Raw genomic sequence first — 25,217 nt, 5'->3', positions numbered from 1 at the left:
CCCTCTGGACTAGACACAGCATAGTCTGGATGTTGGGTCAGGGGATGCCCAGGACCACCAGCAGTTTCTTTCCAGACTGTGTGCTCCTTGGTCATTACTGCTTTTCTGATTTTTCTATTTCTTCCTGCTTCCATCCACACCTTGGACTTCAGTGAGGCTTTCTCAGTTTCTTTTGTGGGCTGTTGAAAGGCTGTTTGTACAGTGAAAAAGCTCAGATCTCGTCTTGAATTTTAATTCTCTTGTTGGCTGGTGGCAGGACATTAGCCTGTGAAAGTCAATGGATGCTGACACTTCCCTGCCAGCCAAGTGGTAAACTGAGCATTGTCAGCTTTAGCAAGGACAGCCAAGCCATGCACTTCTGTCCCCTGGATCTCATCCTGCTCCATCCCTGTTGGTCAGTTCAGGGGCCAAAGCTAGCTGTGTGTCCCCGCTGCTGGGTGCAGAAATGAAGGCACTGTGCAAACACCACACATGTGGTGGTTGCTGAGAAATTCTTGTGCATCTTTGATCTCTCCTGCAGTTGGGTTCTAAGGAACAGCCTCTCTTAATGGGAGAACAGAGAAATAACTATGTTCTAAGTCCTTTATCTTTCTGGGCTACAAAAGCATGGATCAATTTGTGAACAGCACTGAGTACTACTTTTATCAGCAATGTCCCTGTTCTTATCATCCGCTGTTCTTGTTTCAAAGAAAGATGTAGTCTCATCAAAACCCAGCTTCCTATTAACCTGTGTTAGTAAACTCAGTACTTCCATGCTTCTGATGAAGACAGGGATGCGTTATGCTCTCCCAGGACATAATTGTGCCCATCAAAATTAGCAGTCATGGCAAAATGGAGAATTGTGAGAGTGCTCCTTTGCAAGGGGCCATTTTTTTCAGCTCCACAATGGCATGTCATGATGCCCATCTGGTCTCAGTCAAGTTCTACTTGAAACACATTAACACAGACAAATTCCAAAGCACAGAGAAAAGGGAGGGAAAATCTCCTCCAACTCCGAAAGAGAAACAAGGAAGAACTGTGCTGATGATTTCTGAGGCAGGTGAAGAAGTAGAGGGAGGATGAATGGCTTGGTGGCAGCTTGTGCTGGTGAACAGATGTGAAGGTGCATGTGTCTGAGGGCCAGAGGGGAGCAGCACTGCACAGATGTTGGGAGACAGCTTAAATTTTCTGATCTGTGAAGCAAATAGTGTGCTGAGAATGTGTCATTACAACTCTAATGTGACACTGTGAGAGAGACCAATGCTAGAGCTACTTTAAAAGTAAACATTGAACTCTGCATGGGACTCTAGTCTGTGTTTTGTAAAGCAGAGAGCTGAAAGAGAAAGCATCTTGCATGCTTTGTGATCCCTTGCTCTTAGAGCATAGCTTATATGTGTTTGCCGCAGTATGCCCTGAAGATGTTAATAAAATTGAACCATTTATTATACGCACTCAGGTGTATACGTAAGCACTGCAAAAGGGGAAGTGCTCTTCACTCCACCTCAGTGCTTTCTGGCGACTTCCCATCACCCCAAAATGGGGCAGGGATTGCTCAATGTAGCTGAGGAAAGTTGATAACATTCAATATTTATTCTGAGCTACTGCTTCTAAAAAAAACAAACCTCTGTTTCGATGTAGGAAATAATGAGAAAACGTTCTAAGAATTCTGAAAATTTCCAAAGTATCTCTATGCTGGTGACAATGTGAAATGTGGAGGATCTTTGCAACTGTTTTCTGAATCTCCCCAAGTCAATTAGCTAAGGAATTGCCCATTGACCTTAATTAAAAAATAGACTTCAATCTATTTGAATTTCGAAACAATCCCAAATCAGAGAAGGATGGAAGGGAGGAGAAATGAGGATGGCGTATGGCAGTTGTGTTGTCAAAACTGCCTTTTCCCCAGGAATGTTTTTGGTGTGTGATAAGTTCATTTTTTGGCAGAAAGAGTATCAAAATGATTTGACACCTGGCCATTGTTGTTGGTTCTGTGCAGAGAGAATGGGGAGAGGGAGATGGGCAATGTACCTTATGGACGCTCACTCAAAAAGTGGGTTACAGGGCTGTACCCCAACAAAAGATTTATCCTGCCCTTCACTGCTGCTGTTTTCTTTCTTGCCTATGCTATCCTTTGTTTACTTTTACTTTTCTGTGCCCTGTGATTCGCCTCATGCCTGCTCCCCACCTGTAGCTATCAATCCCATCAGTGGTAACAATGAGTGGTTGCAACTGGTGGTGTCTCTGGATGGCCTTCAGCTACTTATGTGTTTCCCTGGCTGCTTGTGCCACAGTTGGAGCTCTACAGATCAGTCAGTGGAGCCAACAGCATCTGCTGTTTTTTAAACTATCCTCCTTCAAGGGACTGTTCCCCATCTCCCAGAATTTTTACGTAGAACAGAGGGAATGCATTATTTAAGTGGAAGACCCCAAGGAGATCACTTCTCAATCTTCTCTTAAGGTGCTGTAAGTACTCTCAAAAATGTTCTGAGTTCCACGGTAAGTGCTTTAATTTTGGGAGGAAGACACATATAAGAATGAGATTGATTCTCTGCTTTCAGTGCAAATTCTTTTGTAATTGAGCTGCTATTAGCAACTCCAGGGGTGCTGCACTGTGTGCTTTTATGGGCCAATAATAGAGGTCTAGGGTGATTGGAGGCAATCAGCCTTCAGCCTAGAACCTAGCAAAGCCCGGAATTTGTAAAATAATAGGCCACTGAAGCTTTTCCTGCTGAGACTTGTAAACCCCCCATGCTAAAGAAAGCAGGCCAGCTGCTAGCTAACGGGTAACAGGCAGAACACCTGTGGCCATGTTGTTGTGTGGGCCACTGCAAGCTGTATTGGAAAGGTTCTCGTGGGGTTAATTGAACTAAATGCAGTGGTATGAGACAGGTGAGTCAGTGGGGGCAGGGGGCTGGCAGTCACAGGGAAACTTCTTGCTGTGCAAGAAGTTTTTATGGTTTCAAAGTGGGTTGGTTTTGCTACAGTAGGCTCTGTCACAGCGATAAAGCTCATGTGACCTACTGGGACCCTACAGAAATGCATTTCCCGAACTGTGTTGTGGAGCTGGATGTTACCACTGGCTCTGCAGTGGAGGTGAGACTGTATGTGATTACACTCAGTTTTACAGAGAAGCTAATGGGTTCTGTAGCCCACCAGTGCTAGTGGGCACTATGTGCAGTAGCTGGGGCAAGCAGGACCCATGCTGCTGCCCTAATGCTTCCTAAAAGGAATGGATAGGTTCTGTTCTCCAGCAGGTGGTGAGTCTTTTGATTTTGAACCCTATCAAAGTGGAGAAGTGATGGATGCTAAAATAAAAAGATTTGGCTGATGGAGGCAGAAGAACAGGGAGGCATTCAGGGCTTCTCAAGTGAGAAATCACTGGGGAAAATGGAAGCAAACTGTACTTGAAAATAGTTGCTGACATGTTTAAAGCAATAAGAGAAATGGAGATGAAAGCATTCTCCATTTTGGAAATACAATGAAGACAGATTTCCAACATTTTAATCTTTACAGAAGCTAACAGGAGCCTGTTAACTGTAGCCCGTCTTACCCAGGGCAGGCAGTTGTGCTGTAGTGGCGTGAGATGGATAACTTTGCAGCTTTCTCCTGAATTAAAAATGCACAGTGTTGCAAGAGAGGTGCAGCACTCTGTTCTTTACCCGGCAGTGCTCTGCTTTAGCCAGCAAAGGGCTTGTGTCACTGCTCATCGATGTTTTCTTTTTGTATTCCTAGCTGATATTATATGAATGCCCAATTCAGGAACAGATCACTGCTCTCCAGTTTCCCCCCATGGCCCCGAAGCATCATTTTTCTGATGCATTTCTGAAAAGCCCAGTGTTGTAATTAGCAGAGGAGTGGAAAGCAAGTGGCAGAATTTAAGAGGAGGATATAGAGGGAATCAGAAGAGAAGTTGCTGCATGTGCTCTCTTCCCTGAGGATGCTCAAAGGCTGGTGTGGACAAGAACTGGACTTGGCCACTTATGACTCCCCACAATTTCCCCACCTGAAATCCTATGTGTTTATTGGGGCCTTCATGGGGAGGGTTTCAGCTGAGCCTCAGGGGATATCAGAACAAGCAGGGTTTAATGGAGGAAGATGGCCGTGACAACCCTACCTGGATAAGTCCTGGGTCTCTCTTATGTTTAGAAGTGCTGGGATTTCTGCATGGGGAAAAAAAACCAAAAAACAACTTCTATGATTTTATGATTAAAGAGATAACTAACATGCTACTAAGAGTTCGCTTATTTAACATGACTTCCAGATCAGATCTTTAGAGCATTAACGTATAAGGTGGTGGTGATTAAGAGTTTTTCTTTTTTGGCTCTTTGCAAAAGTATTTGTTCAGTATAGAAACACCTTTTTTTTTTTTTTTTTTCTTTTTTTTTTCCTGTGGCATACTCTGTAGTTAGTAAAGTCAATGTTTGGTTTGAACAGGCTTGTTGCTTGTTTTGTTCTGTTGCTATCTGTGTGGCAAGGTAGGTTTTGGTTTGCTGGGGGAAGCAATAGGTTGGAAGGAAGCAAAGAAGTGCCTTTCAGTTGAGGAGCAGGAAAGGAGCAAAATGAAACCTGTGCTGGTCCCTTTAAGCCATAAAAATAGATGAAAGCATAAATCTGAGCCCATTATGGATCTGGAATAAATGTGGTGTTAAATCAGAGGCAGCTGATAATGTAACGGTAATGCATGTTTGCAATACAGTCACCACATGATATTAAAAGATAAGTGTCCATTTAGGAAGATAAGTGTCCATTTAGGAAGAAATGATGAAGCTGGAGGCCCGGAAGGTCACCTTGCAAAACTTCCAGGTGATGGGAAAAGGTCCCCATGTTGGGTCTGAAGGAGGTAACAGAGATGCTGTGAGGTGTGAAGGAAGGTGGACTGGCTTTGCTTGCCCCGAGGGACAGGGAATCTACGCCAGTTTCCTCAGCTCACAGCTCCATCCTGGTTTCAAGATGATATGTTCAGAGATCCTTCCAAATAAGAAGAACAAGGGTTTGCTTGTAGTGCAGCCGGGTTGAAACTCTGCCCAAAAAGCACTGTGAAGCCCTCGTAAAGCATCTAGTAAATATAAACATCGGTTGTGATAAGCTGAAATGAAAGCAGTAACTAACAGCCAGGATTAACAACCCAAAAATTCGTGTTGCTCTATAAACCTTAGGCAGTGAAGCAATGAGCAGGGCTGCATAATTACAGCCATAAAAGCGCAAGTGTTCTCTGTACACTCAGAGCAGAGGAGTCAGATGAATACTGCTGAGCTTGGGAAGCTGTTAATTTGTTTCATTTCTGTAAATTTCCATCCTGTAAGCGGTCTCCTCAGCTGATATCCTCACTTACTAACTTCCACCCAGCGTACACAGCAGAGTGCTGGGGTATCGCAGGCAAGACAATGGCTCCTGCAAAATGAAAGCAGGTGTAACAGTAATATTCATAGATCTTGAGGCTGAAAGGGGTTACTATGAATCTGCATCCTGCCCTTCCACAATAACTCAAGCCTTGAAACCTCACCCAGCAATTTCTCTATCAGCCCCATAGCTTCTGATTTAGGTAAGACGTATTCTTTAGCAAGACGTCTGTAGACCTTGAGTGATGAGGATGCTGCTGTGTCCAGGAGAAGTTGTCCAGTGATTGTTTTTCTTCCCTATTACATACATTCAGCTTTCAGCATTGAGAGTATATTTTGCAGGGTTTTTTGTGTGTAGTTGGTTTTTGGGGGTAGGGTGGTGTTTGTTTGTTTGTTTTTTGCTTTTGTATTTTTTTTTTTTTTTAGATGAAAAAACTCCTATGTATGATTTGTCTGTGTTCCTGTTGAAACAAATTCTTAGCTCTTCCCTGTATTAGAAGCTTGGTCTACCTTCTTCATACAATAGGTATCTTTTTCCAGAATGCCAAAGGGCATTTTTTTTTTTTTTAATTATTATTTTGCTCTTTTGTGAAACATTCTTTCCTCTTTAACTTCCTTCTGGAAACACAGACTGTAACAGATCTTGCATCTAAAAGCAGTTTCTATCTGATATTCCCTAGGACTGGACTATAAAGTTTTGCCTGCAGTTTTTGTAGCAGCAAATTGTGGTGGTGGTGTTTTGTGGGTATTTTTTGTTTGCTTGTTGGTATTTTTCTTTTTCTTTTTAGTTTGAATTTATTTCTCCTGTAGTCAAAAAGTCATCTGAAGGAGGATGAATTTTTTGCTGAAAATTGTAAGTCTGTGAAGACTGATTCTTTTCCATAAGTTCTTTATTCTCCTCCCTCCCCTTTCTGCTTCTGTTGTGGTTTGGAAGGTGTTGGCAGTTGGAGAAGTGAAATAATCATTGTTTTCCCTGCCTTGGTTCAGTCATGTTGCTTTCTGTCTTTGATCTGGGCTGGCATAATCCCAAGCAAAGTGAACTGTTCATTAACAAGAGTGACAAAACTGGCTAATGACCTTTGGTTCTTCTGAAGCAGGTGGAGTTTGAATTGCTGCATGCGATCACAGCACTGGTTGGTCCTATCTCACATCTTTCTGCTCTTGGACCCCATGGCATGGCTGACAGCACTCAAGATAGATGCCCTGATCCAATCAAATGTTCACATCTGGGTTTACTTCTCCCTTGTCTTCTCTGATCACTAAGAAGTCTTGGTCCCATCTTGGGTGTCATGTCATGATTTGGTGATGGCACAGAAAAGGTACGGAACTGGAAATCATCTCCAGTGTTGTATTCAATCCTCTGGCAGTGCAGATGATTATGTTCCTTCTCCACCTCCCTGGACATGTTGAGCTCTATCCTACATTCACCAGTCATCTTGGAAGGCTGGTCCAGAACATCCTGATATTAAGACGATACATAAAAGCAATGGGAAGATCCTGTGTGTAAGTTTCCAGCTCTGATGGAGGTGAACTCTGACAAACTTTCTCTCAAATTTCCCCAGCTTCATCTTATGAACAACAGTGATAGTATCTTTCTTCCTCTTGCCAACACACTTAGAAATTAGAGGGTGGGAAATGCTGTAGAAAATCTAGAATCTAATGCAGATTCACAAGAATTTGACAAGCATCACTGGATCTAATTAGGCCAATTTTGAGAAGGGAAATGTGCTGGATGACCTCTGGAGTTCCCTTCCAGCCAAAAACATTCTAAAACTCGGTGAGTACGAGTCAGTTGAGGTTATGTTGCTATTTTAACGCATTTGAATAATTTTATGTGGGAGCTTTTGGTTGTAATTGTTGGATTCGCTCAACTAACTGCCTTGTAATTTTATTAGTTTCAATTTACTTTTTTTCCACAAGTCTTAGCAAAACAATGAAGAAGCAATTTAAAAAATAATCACATTAATTAAATGATGGAGCTCTGCCCCATGGCAGCAGATAAAATGACCAAGGTGTGCTCCATTTCTGTTACCTGAACAAATGCTATCTCAGACAATGAATTTGAGATCTAGGCTGTTTTCCTTTCTCTTCAACCCATATCACTCAAATTCAGAGACACTCTCTCTTATATGTGTTCTGGGTCTCCAGCCTTTGGTCTTCCTTGATCCTTCTCCTGAGAAGTGCATTTTGGGAGCCATTTGTCCTCCCTCCATGGGCTGCAGGGCATGCTGACCAAGCCTCTACTTCTCTCCATCCTTCTTCTTGCTCTTCTTGAAATAGGAGTGACATTTGCTTTCCTTCAGTCTTCTACATCATGCTTTTGAATCACTTGTTCTCTATGGCAGCTGGGTACTTATGTAGAATAGAAAGTAGGTATCCTGCTGTTGGTGGCTTACAACAACTAGGACTTAAAAATAAATAAATAACAATAGTAAAGGGGCAGCAGTGTTTTAGTCATGAGAATTTTGTGGAGAATCATTTTTGCTCTGATGGGTTAAATCCAGGCTTATCTGAACTTACCCTGGTCTTGAAAAGGCTAAGTCAGTGTTGATCAACTCAGGATGTAGACGTCTTCAGACTTCCTTCAAGCTCCTCTAAAAAGCCAAAGAAGCAGGTGAGCTGCTTGATGACTCGTCCTCACTGCTGTCTGGGTTTATCTGGATTTCAGTTTCTATATAACACTGCAGCGCATTGGTTGGGGATAGAGTACAGCACGAGGGGCGTGTGTTCTCCACGACTTGATTTCCCACTTTGCTCTTTATTGCTGGTTGTTTTTCTGGGGGAGCTTACTTAGAAGAAAGTGGCTCAATAATTTAAATGTGGATGATGGTGTCTTCTTCTGGCAGGTCTGATCTTCCCTGCCTTCTTCTTTTTAAGTTTTCAGGGTATTCTATAGTTCAGATTCTCCAGGGAATTTTTGCCTTAGCTTCATAAAGAAAACTTACTCATCACACAAAGGAGGCTGTGTAAACAACTTCTCAGCTCTGGCAATCCAGCCACGTGCCTTCTAGCATTATTCTCTTAGAACCTAATTTGTCCTGCTTTCTCTGCAGGGTCTGCAGACATGCACAGAGCCATGCCACTGCCTCCCACCTCTCTTCAGTGGTTTGAAGTGCAGCGTTCGCACTGAGCTCAGAGTTTGTGTGCTCCCTTTCATCACTATCTTCATCATGATCAAAAGAGCCCTTATGGTGCACAACGCAACTCCCCTACATTGTTAATAACAATTCAGACCTGCAGAGATCCCGTTAGTTTCTGGCAGGGGAAATCTATCTGCAGTGGCTCAGGAGCAATTGCAGCCCTTTGTGCTTGCAGATGAGCATCACTCAGTTTTACACACGCCACACTTTTACAGCCCCTGCCACCTCGGTGAGCAACAGCAACACAAAAGGCAGAAATATGTTTTTCAGCTCGGCTGAATTCAGAGCCTTCAGCTGTTCGTGGGCCATTGCAGGAATAAGTCTGCAGTGCAGTCGTGTTGAGTTGTACCTGGCGTTCAGATTGAAGGCACTTAATTAGCACTCGGCTTCCTTTAGCTTCTATGAGCATCATATAAATCACTCTCAAATGGGAAATTTGGGCTGACTCTCGAGCTGATCGACTGGCAAACATCTGAGGAAGATTTGTGGTGTCTTTTCACAAGTAATCATGCTCCATCTCAATAACCAAAGCATGGAGGTTGTTTGAAATGTGAACTTTGTTCATGTTTCATGAATACAATCTGCTTGCAGAAGAAATGTGTGTTAAAAAGATCCTGTAAATCAGAGGTATTTATCATGGCTTCAAGTTCTTTTTCCTTCAGATGCTTTAAAAACATCCCAGGCTGCAGGAGATCGTACTGATGCTGCCTACTGAGCATGCTAAGCCACACTGTGCCTTGAGGTTTTCATACCTCCTGGGTTGTAGAGGTGGAGATGGCAGAAAAAACAATCATTTTCCTCTTGTGCTTGTTTTGTTGTTGGTTTTTCCTGTTAAAATGTTATATGTTTACTTCTAAGACGCTTCTGAAGAATGTTTCTAATGTGGGTGTGTTTGGCTGGATTTAAAACAGCAAGAAATGATCAAAATAAGCAGAGACTCCAGTTGCAGTGATGGTTATGTTCAAAATTTTCACTGTAAACATTCTCATTATTTTTTTAATTGGAATTTTGGAACTGGAGGGAATCATCTCAGTGTGATGAGCACGCTGCAGGTTTCTGAGGGAAGATTTGTAAGGCAACTTTGTTCTCATGAGAAGTATGACAGAAGTGATGCTTCGTGTCACAGGCATATGGGCATGGCTTACTGAACTATACTGTACTACTGCTTTTTCAATTCTGTGGACACAGGAACATTTATGTATATCTGCATGCAGTGGGAGAAATCCCATGGAGAGCTCTTTTACACCATGTGATTTAGGATTTAATTTCTGGCAGCTTCCACCCAGAAACCTCCTGCAGGAAAGCCCTGTTTTCCACCCAGATTTGATAAAATTTCCCCCTGAGACTTCAGGAATTTGGGGACTCTGAGCTGTTCAGTTTCAAGTGGAGTACAGTCCTACAGGAGAGAGGGAGAGCCCAGCTTTGGTCCCAGGCTGGCAAATAGAATTTGGATATGCAGAGCTGGATGATCTGCCTGCCACAGCACTGGGTGCTGGTGCAAGCTTCATTCTCTTTAGCTGGATGAAGGATGACCCAGTTGCATCCTAGTCTGCAAGGCACGTGGACAGGGGTAATGCAACTTTCTAGGGCTTTTAATGACACCTTGTCCTTGGTCTCCTCTGTAGTTAAGAGTGATTTTGCACATGTGCCCCAGTGTGATGAGTTCCTTGTTCTCCAACAATGAAGTCCTGATTATAATGAAGATGCAGTCCTCGACACTTATTGCAGGGCAGTAAGCACGTTTGTTTCTGCACATCCTGCTGCAATTTAGCCTTGCTTGAGACAGCAACTATTTGGTGTCTGCTGCAATACACTGCCTGCATGAGTAATGCTGATTGAAGAGAGGGTACTGAAGGGAGAAACAAGACAAAGATAAGGATGGGAGACAACTTTGTCCCAAATAAACCACATGCTGCTAAGGAGAGCTCCCAAAATTGGGCATAGTCCTCTTGTTGGTGAAGTTCCTCTGCTCTTTCACCTTTCTGTTGTCCAGCTCAATGACAAGGAAGTCAAATCCCAAATATTTGAAAAACAAAAATCACTTGGCTATGCAGTGCTTGTTTTTCTTTTTTGCATGCCCTGGTTTTATTTCAGTCTCTTTAGGGCCACCCCAAGTCATTTTGATTATTGGGCCAGAGATTGCTTGTGAAGCTGGAGATAGCATTCAGCTTTGCTTGCTGTGTCTGTGTTGCAGCTCTTGGGCCCCAAAGGAGAGGGATTATAGGGTTATTGCCACAGTGACAGGACAAGGGTCCAGGAACAGTGAGGTTTGCCTGATCGAGGGGAAGAATTGCCATGCATGTGGAGACCCAAAGACTTATCCTCTGGAAAAGAAAAGAAAGGAAAAGAAAAGAAGGCTGCTCGTCTGCTAGGGCCATTGATGTGGGAAAATAGGAAAAACTCACAACTGAGTTTCTGTGCAGTAGACAGAAGCAAAACCATTCCAAAAAACAAAGCAGGCTGGTTTATGTGTTGGAAGGTGACCCCGGCTCACATCACTCTGCCTGCCTTACAGCCTGTTCTGCCTCATGCAGCAAGAAGATCATGTTTCTACTCTCCTCATGACCTGATGGGTGCATGGATTTGAAGACAGCATTGGAGAAGTGAAGCTGAAAAGCTGAACTGCAGGATGGAGTGGTAGGAGGGTCACCTCGTAATTTGCTGGGACTAAGCTTGTGATGCTGGCATGCATGCTGCAGAAAGCTGCCTGAGTTTTGGCAAAGAGCTGCAGCTCTTACTGAAGGGCTATAGGATGCTATTTTTCTCCTCTTTTTGTACTGTCTTTCTTATTTTATCGTAGGTTTTTTGTTTTTTCTTTTTTCTTTTTTTCTCTTTCTTTATTTTTCCCCCCAAAAAAGCAACAAAAGCAAAGGAACAACAAAAATCTTCAAAGCAATTCTGTCTGGCAGTTCCAAGATATGGTGAAACTCACCTTGGCAAGCTCCATTGGATTAAAAAGATGCATTTGGCAGCTTCTTGCTGCTCTCCTTAAGGAAAGTCTGCCCTTTTTGGTTTGTTAAGCACCCAAAATGGCTGGATGAGATTACTTTGCTTTGTTTTAATGATCCCAGTAGAGGTTGATGCCACTTTTGCAAGGCATATACTACCTGTCTCATAATTGGTAGCAGACAATTGACAAGCAAGTGTCTCATTTGGGGAAAATTGCAAATTAGAATAGTTACGATGCTGCAAATTAGAGAGATGTAGCGTAGCCCATTATTTCTGGCCCTACTCATGTGACACAGGGCACTGCTGAGGCTTGAATATCTCTGAGACAGTCTGAGTGACATCTGTATGTGTCCCATAGCAGCAGCTGGAAGCAATGTGTGAAGAGCTGAGCCTGGTTTGCAGACTGCATGTGCTGCTGGGCTGTGGGTAGACATGTCCTCTGCTTGCCATCAGCTTCATCCTCATCACCCTTTGCCTAGCTGCTGGTGTCTGCACCACCTGCCATCAACCTCCAGAGCACAGCTGAAAGCAGCAACTTACTCTGGGTATGTTCTTGCTCCTCAAACCATCCTTCTAGAGCCTTTCCTGTTTAATGCTAGTTTCCACTGGCTGGTTGCTGCTTGATATCTGTCAGGTAGGCAGTTCTTAATCTGTTTAGGGCTTTATTGATGCTATACAGTACTATTTTTTTAAACGAAATGTCATTTGATACTAAGTCAGAAGCCCTCCAAAGATCTAAGCCTATTACTTCTGGACAGTTCCGTTCATCAACCAAATTTGTAATCTCATCACAGAGTAAAATCAGGTTTGTTTGACAAGGCCTATTTTCCATAAAGCAGATGAATTAGCCTTGTTGTATTCCCATCTTTAATTCTTCAGTGAATGAGCCCTGTATGGAGGTTTCCACAATTTTGACCCAGATTGATGTTATATATCCATTTTACCTTGCCTGTTTTTTTATAGCACTGGCAAGGCTTTACTACCCTCTGAGAATGATGGGTGGGCTATGCTGCTCTGAGATGCCCAAAGGAATCATTTGTCAAAAGCCAGACTCCCAGCTGTGCATCAGAACAGCGAAGCAAGAGATCCTAATTGGAGGCAATCTGAAGGGCACAAGAGCTTAGAATAGGTGACAGGGCTGCAAGGACAGGTCTCTAAGGACACCATCCTCTAGGTATAGGCCATCCTACCAGACCTGCTTAGCTAAACAGAGGAATCATTGATCTGACCTGTTTCATGATCAACAAAAATGGAAAGGAGCTGAACTGAAGCCAGTTGTTTTGTAGGAAGTGCAAATTCAGAGCAGTGTTTTTAAAGTGTCTGGCACCCAAGAGCTTTGGGTTGGGGTAGGGATGCCATGAGATTGCTGCAATTAAAACAACTCATGGGACAATTCTTTATCTGATAGCTATGCTTAGTTTTTCTGGTTCACCCTATCTAGGAGACTGTGTTGAAGGTTCTCACTTTGATGGGGGCTATGGCACTTAGCACAGCTTCTTGACATTCTTACACTTGTTACTTGCTCAGAAAAAAGAAAAATCCAACATATCAGCAGCAACACTGAGAATCTGGCCCTAGTAAGACCCAGTTTTTCTTACCTTTCATAATGCTCCACAGGTAATCTGCTCCCTGCCTGCTTCCAGATGATATGACAGCATAGGGAAGATCACAGTGTGTTGGAGTATAATATCTTGATCAATGCAGACTGCACATCCGTCTGATTCCAGACAGTTTTGATGAATGGCATCGGGAAGTTTGGTGAGTTTGCTTATTGTGTTATTGTGCTGAGTTCTTCAAGTTCAGCTGTAACCATATCCTCTTTTTTCCAGCTTTCCCTTGAAATCCTTTGTTAACTTGGCCTATTCCAATGTGTAATCTTGTCCACTTGTGATGATCTCCTTTTGTATTACTCTTCAAGCCACATAGAAAGCAGGCTTTGGAATAATGCCTCTCAGAGCTGCTCTGGCACTGCTTCAGTCTGGGCTATGCCTGAGCAGAGATTGCCTTTCACTACTTGAAAAGACGTAGATGGGGGAAGTGCTTGAATGTGGTAGCTCAGGTGCTGATGCTGAGCACAGCTGGTTCTGTGGAGCTCTTTCTTGTACTTGTATTTCATAACTTGGGTAGCCAACAGCTGCAAACACCAGGGCCATTATTTGGCTAGAGGACACATGAGGGGAAAACATGCCTCCAAGAAGAGATAAAACTGGGGCAGTTACCCCAAAGTGCGGGGAGTGTGTGGGTAGCCCCTCTGAAGCTACGTGTCTTTCATCTTGGAAGACTGAAACCTTCATCTTTGCGAAACAGTAAATGTAACTTTCACCACTTTCCCCAAGTTAATGCTTCTGAAATTCTGTTTCCTAAATTAAAATTCCTTGACTGACCTTTTTTTTTTCCCCACTTGAATCCTAATCACCAGTCATCTCTGAAGGTAAAAGCTTCACACCTGACTCCAGTCAGCCTTCATGTCCAGATACATGAAATCTGTGTGCCACTACCAGAGAAGCAGATTTCTTGTTGAAGGAGACTTGCACCAGCCAAGCTGTGCTTTCTCTCGATGACTACATCTATAAATATACCTAGATGTCTACAATATTTGTATCCACCACCATGTGTGAGCAGATCTGGTGACTGTCCTTGCTTGAGAACATTCCTGTGTAGATGGGCTTCATTCCCCCGCACAGGTCTGTTCCTCACTGTGTTCACGCACAGCAGCTGTTCAACCGCTGTGAAAGCCTGGAAGGACTCCAGCTAGCCTGTGTTATCTGACATATTCCCACTACCTTGCCTCGTGCCTGAGCCAGCTTCATTTGGCCCATCTTCTCACAAGATTTCTTGGCTAAACATCTTTTTCATGTAGGTAAAATTGCTCTCACAGGTCTCACTGGAGATAGAAAATTGATATAAATTTCCTCTAAATGAGGCTTAGCTAATTTGCAGTTGTCTCTTGGCATCAGAAAGGCGTGGATTAACCCAAAAAGCTGCAGTTCTGCTTGTTACCCTGGCAGCAAAGATGAGAACCAGGTAGTGGAGGCAGTCTTGGATTGATTTTGCATGATTAGATCTTTGTGACTTTCCAGCAGAGTCAAAGAAAGTTGAAGAGATACGAGTGTTCTCATGATTTATTTTATTGTTTTTAAAAGGAGAAAGGAAGTTTTTGCAATGTGTTTGTCTGTCTGTTGTATTCAAGTGGTAGAACAAAGGATGGAATCTTTAGGGTAGTATCTTCCAGTGGAGTCTAAGTGACTTTAGTGTCTCTGTTTTCCAGCGTCCTGAGACTGAGAACTAGGGACTCAGGGGTGTTTGAGTGTAAAAGGAGGGAACTGGGCACACAGGTGACTTGTTGAAATGCCTACAAGAACCTTTGATGCTCAGATGTGCACCTCATCCAAGTAGACTTTGAGCTCTTGAAGGACTCAGTGTCTACAGGGGGCTGTAAGAAAGAAGGGGACAGATTCTTTGGCAGAGTTTTTTGTGACAAGGGAAGTGGTTTCAAACTAAAGGAGGGAAGATATGGACTGGATAGTAGGAAGAAGTGTTTTACAATAACTGTGCAGAGGCACTGGCACAGATTGCCCAGAGATGGTGGAATCCCCATCCCTGGAGACACTCAAACCCAGACTGGATGAGGCTCTGAAAAACCTGATCTTGCTGTAGGTGTCCCTGTTTATTGCAGGGGAGTTGTACTGGATGGTCCTTAAGAGTTCCTTCTAACTTTGATTATGACTATAACATGTTTAGGAAATGCTAAATATCCTGTTGGGAATGGGGCAGCACCTGTGAGTCCCCACATCTGTCAGAAAGCTGTCTGCTCTTCAATGCAGTAACCAAGACAGGGGTGTTATTGGGTGTCAGGGTGTCATTTTTGAAATAACCTTCTGTTGGAGACGAGGCTTTGGATTCAAACTTAGCATATTTCTGAAATATATGTCTGCTACTGGTACCTCCAAGCCTAGTCTACAGTACTGGGGTATTATGAATCCTGAGATATACCACTATTTTCCTAGGAAAGATGGTCACTGCTTAAATCATGTATGGTCCCATGTGTTCAGACCTTTGTGGACATTTCTGTCAGCAGTCTCACCTTTACTGTTTTGTTACCAAAGGTTTTGCAAACTTCCATGCAGTTTGAATATTTGCCGTGAAATCCTGGTGAACTGTGTTAATTCAAGTACTTACACATTGAAGATTTATGTTATACTGAGAGCAGCATTACTTGGCAGCTCCAAGGGCAGAGAAATCATGGAAGAAATTTGGGAGATATGAAATTTTGACAGGCTTTTGAGAAGTATAACTTTTGCGCGCAATGGAGCGACACGTAGATGACAGAGAAGCAGATAAGGATGCAAAAACATCTATTTATTTCTTTAAAGGAACGGTAGGAGGAAATTTTGACAGTTCCTTGGCCAAAATGCACTTATTTTGTTCAGTATTTACTGTTTGCTAATCTTCACTCCAAACTTTATCCTCAATAACTTCATTTCCCTGTGTCTTTTTGTTTTTCTTTAGGAAACAAAACACAAAGAATCAAAATAAAACCAAATTTCCCTCCTTTTTCCTGTTTTAGGAGCTTTTACAACTATTAGTTTTGGAAAACTTGACTCATTAGTACTCTTTTACTGTTTTAAAATAAAATTAAGTAACCCTACAAGAGTATTCCATTTATAGCTTGAAATTAAGTTAGAAAATTAAATGCCACATTTTGGGGGAAGGTTTTCAGTTAGCTTAAACTGCTCCACTGCAGTCAAAATGAGCAAATTAGCAAGACCTGGAAAGCTCTGTCTCTGCATATAACCATATAACGTCATTATGCTGAATTTTTAAATTACTGTCATTTTCTGTTTCATTAGTTAAAAAATATGTACATATATACGCACATATATACACAGAAAGAGAGACGACTGCAAGAGAATAAATTAATTTCTCTCCAGCTTTATCATTGTTGAGCAAGAACTATGTATCCTAGGAGATAAGAAGATTGCCTCAGATGACTGGAGTTTTACAAAATAGCGTTGAGATGAGTAGCCATTATCTTAGAGCAAAAACACTTTGCGGAAGTGCATGGAAATAAAACTGAGTATTTCAAAGTCCTCTGCAAATGTGGTCTATTTTAGTTTTGGAATTTGCAGCATTCAGCTCCTTCACAGTCATTAGTATGTTTGTCCTTGAACAGCCCTGGGAGTTAAGGAGACAACTGGCTGGTGTGTGAGTGGGCTGTGGGGCATGGAGAAACAAAACCTAAGATTTTTAGATATAAGTCTTCATCTCCCAACCTCCTGTGTCTTGGATAATAGGGCCTTCTTTTGTTATGTAGCTTTTACAAGGGAGAGCTGCTCTCCATTGAGACTCCATAGTGCTACCACTGATGCAGAAGCACAAACAGCTTGAAATGTTGGTCATAGTTTTTGAGTATAGCACGTGGTGCCTTGAAGTATGTACCACGTGTGTCTGGCACAGGACCCTGGGCTGCAGTGAGAAGTTAGCGTGCAATGAATACATTTCCTCTTCCAAATGGCACTAAACTGCAAATATAAGCAACTCTGAATTTTTCTGTGTGTTTTGTAGCTCTTTTTCCTTTTCCCACTTCCTTATCCCAGCACTCTGTGAACATAAATTTGTGCTTCCACATCCAGGCCTCTTCTTTTAAGGATGTAAAGATGGTCAGAAGGATCATGCAATTTTCTTCAAGGAGCTGAGAACCTAAGTGTAAGAGAGCTCTGATAGGGCATTTACTCCAAATTCCCTGATCCTCACTATTACATGACCATCTTTCTTTAACTGTTATTTAAGGAAAAATGTTATTTAAGGAAAACACTAAAAAACAAAGAAAACAAAGCGTCATGGTTGATATGCACACAGAGCCAAATACTTCTTGCCTGGTACTTGTATTCTACAGGTGACATGATTTGAGTGTTTTGCTGTCAGAGCTCCATGCCAGGGCATTCAAAGCTTTCTTGCTGATGCAGCTCACATCAGCAACAACGGAAGAAGCCAACAGGCACAAAGGAAGAAAGAAAAAATTGAATTTTGAAGAAAGAAAAAGGTAGGAGATGCTGATGTTTCAGGTCCTGCTTGTGTTTGAGCTTTTTGAAATTCGTAAGGATTCAAGTGACACTCTGCAGACAAAAGTACCATTTCCTTCACTCAATTTTTAAATTCTCCAGAGGTAAGAGTTGCTGCAAACAGACAGTTCTTGGTATTAGTTCTATTGTACACGGTGAATGCATATAGCACTCCCACGCTTGTGCAGAAAAAATTGAACAGTCAAAGCAGAATCTAGTTACACATTCCAGATATATCTGGCTCACAGTTCAATATATTCATTACCTGGTATTGTTCCACCACTGCTTTCATCAATGTGTTAGAACAGTGCAATATACAATAAAAGTAAAATGGCATTCAGATGGTTATGTAAATTTGATAACTCCCCAAGAAAACTCTCAGTGGAAGTCGTGGAAGGGAGGAATTTCCATGTTCCACAGCAGATGGGGTCAGAGTGTTCTGAAAACAGGACCCATTCTTTGGAGAAACTAGGAATCTGCTTTAGCTGTTGCTCTGACTCATGGATTTGTGTTCAAAAAGTGTTGTTAGGAAGGGAGGAACTCTTTCCTTATCCATTGGATTGGGAGTGATAGCTACTCAGCCAGCCTGTCCCACACGTGGGTTTCAATACATACCCAAGAAAATCTGTCTCAGCCTGGAGGCATCACAGATCATCTGCAAGCTGCTATAAAAAGCCTCCCACCCATAACTTCATGTTCAGTGTCACTGATTACTTTTGGACAGCCTGAGCACCTCTCTCTGGCAGTACTTGCTACTGGACACTCATCGGACAAGTCTCTTCTAACTGCAGACCTCTGTTTCAGTGTTGGACTTGAACTGGGACTGCAGAGAAGTCCTTCATCTTGGGGGACATCAACCTTGTTGCCTTCTGGAGAAGAAAACAATTTCCATGAGAAATTTGGTGCCCGTAAAAGCTGTGCATGTTTGGAGTTTGGTCATCAAAATTTTTTACAAAAAGTTACTTTTGAATCACTCAACATGAGAGGAACTCTTAAAGAAGGCTGCTGCCTCTGCCTGGTTTAGTTGGAAGATATGTAAGGAATTGTGGGTTGGCTGGTGTTGCGTGTTCTAAAGGTAGTTATGTGTTCAGCTTTGATGGCATAGCAGAGGGCCACATGATAGCTGTTGGTAGGTGGTAGGTACAGGTAAGCTGTTGGATTCATATTTAGCTTTTTGCAGGACTAGAACAGCAAAAGCAAGCTAAAAACCAAGATAGATTGGGAAGAATTCCTCTGAATTTCATAGGTTCCCAGAAGGAAGCAGATAGGATGGGATCTAATATATTCCTTGCTTATGATAGAACCAAATTCAAGATAAGATTGTGTTGCTCAAATGAGCAAATGAAGCTTGAATGTCCCCAAGAAGGGAGAACCCACAGCCTCTTTGGACCTTGTCCCGATGCTGCATCTCTCTTTTGAGGAAAAGTTTTCCCTAATACCTAAGCGTACCATGAGTCCTCTGTATGAAAAAGAAGAACAAAGACGTCTCCCAGACAAGGTCTGGCATTTCAATTTCTCCCAATCCAGGTTGCCTGCACTGATTCTTGTTGGACCTGTCCCATATGGTAATCTTTCATTTTTGTTTTGTAGTCGCTAAAGATAGAAAATAAAAATGGTGATTTCACAAGGCCATAAGAGATGAGTTCGGGGAAGTGGGTAAAAACCCAGCTGACTCTCGGGTAGCCAGCCACCACATTTAGGTTGTCTACTGACCTCTATTCATTAAGGAATTATTTCCAGCTAAATAAAGCCACTGATCAGCATTCAGTGAGCTTAGCGCAGAGGAGGCAGCACAAGGACTGATGGATAGGAGCAGCGCTGGCATGTGACACAACCCTCTGCAACAAGAATGGGCAGCTCTTGTTTCTGTTCCTGTCTTGATGGATCTTCCATCTGGAGGAGGTGTTGGTACAGCAGCAGGGTTGGGGCTCTCTGAAATCCATCTGTACTTCAGGAAAGATGGTAGTGATTTTGGATGCCACCTAAAACTGTGTCAGTTTCAGCAAAGGCATAGAGATGAGAAGGACAGGATGGCTGCCTCATTCTGGATTCACATCTCGCCATTGCACTTTCTGTTTTTATTTTCTCCTACATCTACTCTTTTCCTACACCCTGGAGTGCCATTCGCAGCCCCAGCCTCCACAACTGTTGCAGTAAAAGTATTATAATCCTTCCTGTCATGAATTCGGCCTACTGCAACTCACAGGAAGCCATCAGCAGGCTGCAAGACTGCAGCATGTAGGGTGGAAGGGATCAAAGGAGAACCTGGCTGAGCACTGAGTGCTGTGCCTATGGTCTATAGTGATGTGATAGTGGGAGGAGAGCAGAGACAGCAAGAGAGACACCAGCTCCACCATCCACTTGGACAAGAAAAGACTACATCATTCCTGGGTTCATAGGATTTTATGACATCACAAAGCAATCCAAAACAGAGCTCAGCTCGATAACTACATATGCTCTGTTTGGAGTTTGCTTGTTTTGTCTTTGGCTCCCTGCAGTCATTCTGAAGGAGCCTTTGCACAGTTCGGGGGAAGCAATCTGCAGATATTTACATTTTCTTCATGGCAAAACAAACCAGAAATCTGTCTTGCTCCAAAGATGATCTTTCTCTTTGTAAATTCTGACAAGAACAAGGAGGACAGATCTGCAGTGCCAACACGGCAAAAGCTCTTGTATTTTTTATCACAACCCTCGTCAGAGGAATGGATTCATACAATATCCTTTTCTGCTCTCGTTACAATCTTTGTCACAAGAATAAGATTTTAATCCATCATGTGTCCTCCTAAGAGATGTTAGAGTTGCTGAAGACTTCCATTTGCTGTGACCTGTAATTTTTTGGCTCCCTAGCCACCCTCTGTTGCCTTTCCCCAGGGCTCTCAGCTCTCTTTGTCTGCATAGACCAGAGAAGAAACCAACTCAGCACTCTTCAAGGGCTGATATATCCACAGGAACTGGGCAATATTTTTTCTTCCTTACTGCTCATGTTGTGGAGGATGTGTTTTTAATTATACTAAAGGCTTCTGTGACAGCAAGATAGATATATACATTATTTTTTAATTTTGAGGAAAATTAATCAAGACATCCCTAAGTTAGATGGCATCCCAGTAAATAAAAGTTAAGTTCTGGGAGAATTGGAGTGGTCTGGGGAGAGAGCAGCCAGCATTCAAACTAGGTCAGTCCATGTCCTTGTCTCCCACGTGGGAGATGAATCATATTGCATTCCCAAGTAAACCAACCCATAGAAAAATGTTTGCTTAACACAAAGTTGCCCATGGGCATTTAATTGCAATTCAGCTATTGCCAGTTGGATGCAAATATGCCCTGCAAGCATACAATACTTGCTGCTCACCTATTTGTAGGTCCAGTCCCACACGTTGACTGGGATCCTCTGGAAGTACAGCATGAAAATGCAGATGAAGATTTTCTAGTCTGACTATCCAGCAGGAAAGCTATAGCTATAAGCAAGAAGGGCTGGTGGGGACTGCCTGGGATATCCCAAACTCTATGCAGAGAGGATCCAGAAAGGAGGATACAGGGGCAAAGTCCCATTCTGCAGCACAGGGTCACAGTACTGTGCCCTAACCATCACTGGTAGTGAATATCACCACTCTTTGTTCCAGGAGCAGTAAAGCCAGCTGTGCCATCTGGGTGATTACAGCACTGTGCAGAGCTGTTTCCAAGCAAATGTCATTAAGTCAGATGACTTGCTCAGGCCTTCTCCCAGCAGTTTTGATACCACCTGCTGTAGTTTTCTTTTCTCCTGTTGCTGAAATCACATTGGCAGCATGAACTGGCTGACATGAAGGAGTGCCTCAGGTATCTAAACACGTCCTTCACTGTTTTCTATAGCTACCTGAGGTATTGGCTGGATAAAGGGACATGACAGCAAACCTCCATGAGAACCCCAGTATCTGGAGCGGCATCTATAAGACCACCCGCTTTCTCCAGAAGCGTTAAATTTCTTTCAAAGCTTAGCCACTGGAACCACACTGCCTCTGATCAAGCTGTGGATGTCCCTGTTCACTGCAGGAGGATTGGACAAGACAGGCTCTAAGGTCCTTTCCAACTCAAGTGATCCTATAAAACTTTTCATTGGATCAGGATAAAGAAAGGATGACCATTCATTGATTACCATTAAGGGCAAAAACAGACTTGACCTGGGGAAGATTAATTTAATTTATTACCCATGGGCAGCAGCTTCCCTAAACTTTTCAGCAACAGTGGCTACTCTGAAATTGATGTTCCATGTGCAACCACTCTCCCATACCTGGAGAGGAAATTAGGATTTTGCCTCTGATAAAGGAGAATGGCAGCCTCAGGCAGTAACTAAAGCTTGGGGCTTGTGTTGCCTATGGCCAGCTATTCCCACAGGGTGATAGAGACAGGGCCTTCCCTTGGGAAGAGGCACCAATGACAAGTAGAGAAGGAAGAAAACTGTTTCCCAAGGGAATTTGCAGTAACCCTGGTTGTGTGGAAAGACAGCAAGCATTGGGAAAATTAACAGTAAGTAGTGTTTGGGAGCAGACCCACGGAAGCAAGGTCACAATGGCTGGAGATAATCCCCATCTGAACTGGGCAGAAGAGAGTAGATCAACAACCAAGAGGAGGCATCTGGTTGACATACATCAGTTCACTTTCTGGCAATGGTAGTGAGTCATCTCTCAGTGGGAGAGGCTGCAAAAGGCTGAAAGAGATGATCCTCTGACTAGGACTTGTCAGTTCTTGTAGAAAAATCAGAAAACTGGAATTCTACTAATACTAGTCTTCTGCATTTGAGAAGGTCTGGAGAAAAAAGATTCTGCATTCTGAGATGACTCTGTAAGATAAGTTCAAAGATAATCACATCGTGTAAGTCTACTGTATATTTAATTCATGAACAATTGGCATGAATTGTTTAATTGGCTCCATGGAGGTACCAACACCCATGACTTTCCAAGTCCCAGAGTGACAATGGGTTTCAGAAGCACTAGGACTGCCTGGGCTGCCCCAGGGCTCACAGTCTTCTAGGCAACATTTGTGTCCATGCTGCACCCCACTAGCTTAATTAGTGCCTGCAGGTTTGCCCCATCTCTGAAAATGGTTTAGAAAGGAGATAAAATTATAGACCACCTTATACACAAAAATAAGATAATTAGACTAAATTTCTTCAGCTGGGAAAAAGAATTGCCGAAGAAACACAATACAGACATATGAAGAGAAATGGCAACAAAAGGACATAAAGGCTTGCATTTTTACTTCTGATAAAGACTTTTAGCATTTTAGGTCGGAGTGAAAACAGGATGGTGGTTCTTCACGGAAGAACTAGTTAGACTCACAGAAACTATGATTTTTAGTTTATCTATTGCTAGATCTCGTGCAGCTCATATGACGTACAGTTGCAGCTTTTCTTGTGAAAAACCCTTCCAGAAAGAATTCTTCTGAAAGATAACCATACTTGGGAACTAGGAGTCCCATTCCTCCACCTGATCTGGAGCAGTGCCCATACGTCACTGCTGAGCAGCCTGGAGCAATAGCTTTGTTCTCCTCCAAGCCTGGCAGCTCAGACAACTGGAAATAGAAAATGGGCTCATACTGAACGTGAACATTTTAATTTACGCATCTGATTGATATTATGCTGTAATTAAATTATATTCCCATGGTGCATATAACATCAGGGTTGTAGTAATACAAATAATTAGTAATTAACTCTAATCACATCAGTTAGGAAATGGCAGATTCCAGATGAATATGCTGGCCAAGGGTTTGTGTGGTGGGGAAAGCCAAGGGAGAATGAAGAAAAGCTAATTTGTGCTGATGGATAAAGGAAGAAGTGAAAATAACAGGAAATTCAATTTCAAGAGAGCCCCTCTACTAAAGAAAACAAGGATACAATCCTAAAAGATCCCTCCAGGCAACAATCATCATCCTGCAGCTCAGCTCCTAGAAGATGCTCCACTTTGGTCTGTCACATTCTGCCTTGAGTTCCTCCCAGATGCTCATCCCTTTTCTTACCACATTTTGTTACAAAGTAAATGAATGAACAACACAACAGCATGTACAGAGCTGTATCTTAAACCAAAGGGACATTCCCAGATGCCTCCCTGCTGACAACTCCCTGGATAATGAAGCTGTAATGGCACTTCAGTGCCTTCCTCAGCGCACTAGCTGCACCTTGGCATGGAAGTTTGGAAATGGGTTACAAAACAAGTGCACCCACTAAGCTCCAGGAACAATTTTGAGCCTCAGAAACGGGAGGAATAGGAGAACACATTGGGAAAAGCTGTTTGAAAATGTACTGTAATGCAATGAAAAGCACAGCAACAACAGCAGAGTAGCAAAATCCCAGGCTGAAGCAAGTGAGGACTTGCTCAAATGTAGCAGCTACAGACATAGAAACAAAGGAAAAAGATCTGCTTACCTTCAGAAGGCCTCAGATATGCAGGGATCTCCAGCAAGGTACCTTTTTCTCCACTGCCAGTGCTTAAATGAGGTCTGGGAAGTGGTAGGTCCTGGCTCCAGCCCTTCCACTCACTCAGATACATTGCATGCACCTGAGCTCCCTGGGTTGGCCCTGTCTTCCCACCAGGTGCTCAATCACTGCTCAGGCTGTGACTTAGCATTTCTGCTACATACACCTAGGGGGATTCAAGACTGACTAAAGCACGGCTCGTAGGAAATGAATGTAAGTGTCTTAATGGTGCTGTAGGCACACAGAGCCCAACCTGAGCATACTGGAGTATTTTTCCCAAGGCTTCCTCTTTAGCCAGCAAACACAACACCTAATTCAGAGAATTGATCTCTTGCTCTGGATTGCCCTCAGGAGGCACTGTTTTCTCTCCAATAACACTGCAGAAGTCAGCAGAGATGAGCCAAACTAGACTGAAGCTTGTCACCAGGTATCCCTTTCCTTGACTCAGTCCCACAGGATTCTAATATACTATGCAGTACAGACCCAGAGATAAAGGTGTGATCTTCATCACAGCTCTAAGGATGCTGAACTAGCCCATGAATCATACAATAGAATCACGGAATCTCAGAATGGTTGGGTTGGAGGGGACCCTAGAGCCCATCCAGCCCCAACCCCCTATTATGAGCAGGGTTGCCCCCCGCCAACTTGGGCTGCCAAGGAGGGCCCCATCTGACTTGGCCTGGAGCACCTCCAGGGATGGGGCACCCACAGCTGCTTAGCAAATGGTTGCAAGTGTTTGGTGAGACCCTGGGGGCAGGGAAAAGCTGCTGTCCATTGACCTTGCAGATCTGGATCAGTGGAAGATGCCATGTTTAACCTTCAGAAGAAGACTGATTTGAGAACTGGATAGGAGCCAGGGGCCTGGGCAGCATGGGCTGCGCAGCAGGAGTGTGTCTTGGTGCCTGCAGCTTCCTCTCAGAGAGCCCTTCTCCGAGCTTCTGTTTTCACTCCAGAAATGTGTGAGCAGACTAGGGGAGGAAACCGGGCAACAAGGGAAATAGTAGATGAGGATTTATTAAATTAACTAAAAGGATTTCGCTGAGCTGCCTGAGCAGACACACACAGACCTCCTTCATGCCCTGATAGCAGGGCTAAATCCTCTCCTTCAAACCTGGCCAATCATTAGGGTAGGAGAAATTTGTGCAGGGAACATGACAGCAAAGAGGCTATGCCATTGCATGCACTGGGGAGTCTTCTCAGCGCAAGAAAATGCACCTTGAGATACTGGTGGCAGAGGCCAAATGCTACCACAGCATCACAATAGTCACTGCAAAACAAGAGGGTTGTGTGCTTCCAAAGATGG

The 25,217-nt window shown here is 43.2% G+C and overlaps 1 long non-coding RNA gene across 1 annotated transcript in view; it reads left to right on the top strand.

Moving 5' to 3' along the window:
* Window positions 1-1,853: 1,853 nt before the first annotated feature.
* LOC146544877 (uncharacterized) overlaps window positions 1,854-25,217 on the top strand; it is a 29,749-nt gene continuing 6,385 nt past the window's right edge. The window contains exon 1 of the long non-coding RNA XR_014881889.1: window positions 1,854-13,162. This is a non-coding gene — a long non-coding RNA (uncharacterized LOC146544877). The remainder of the gene's footprint in view (window positions 13,163-25,217) is intronic.

This window comes from Meleagris gallopavo, chromosome 2 (genome assembly GCF_905368555.1).
Source record: "Meleagris gallopavo chromosome 2, MGAL_WU_HG_1.1, whole genome shotgun sequence".
NCBI lineage: Eukaryota > Metazoa > Chordata > Aves > Galliformes > Phasianidae > Meleagris > Meleagris gallopavo.
This window is presented reverse-complemented; position numbering and strand designations above follow the sequence as displayed.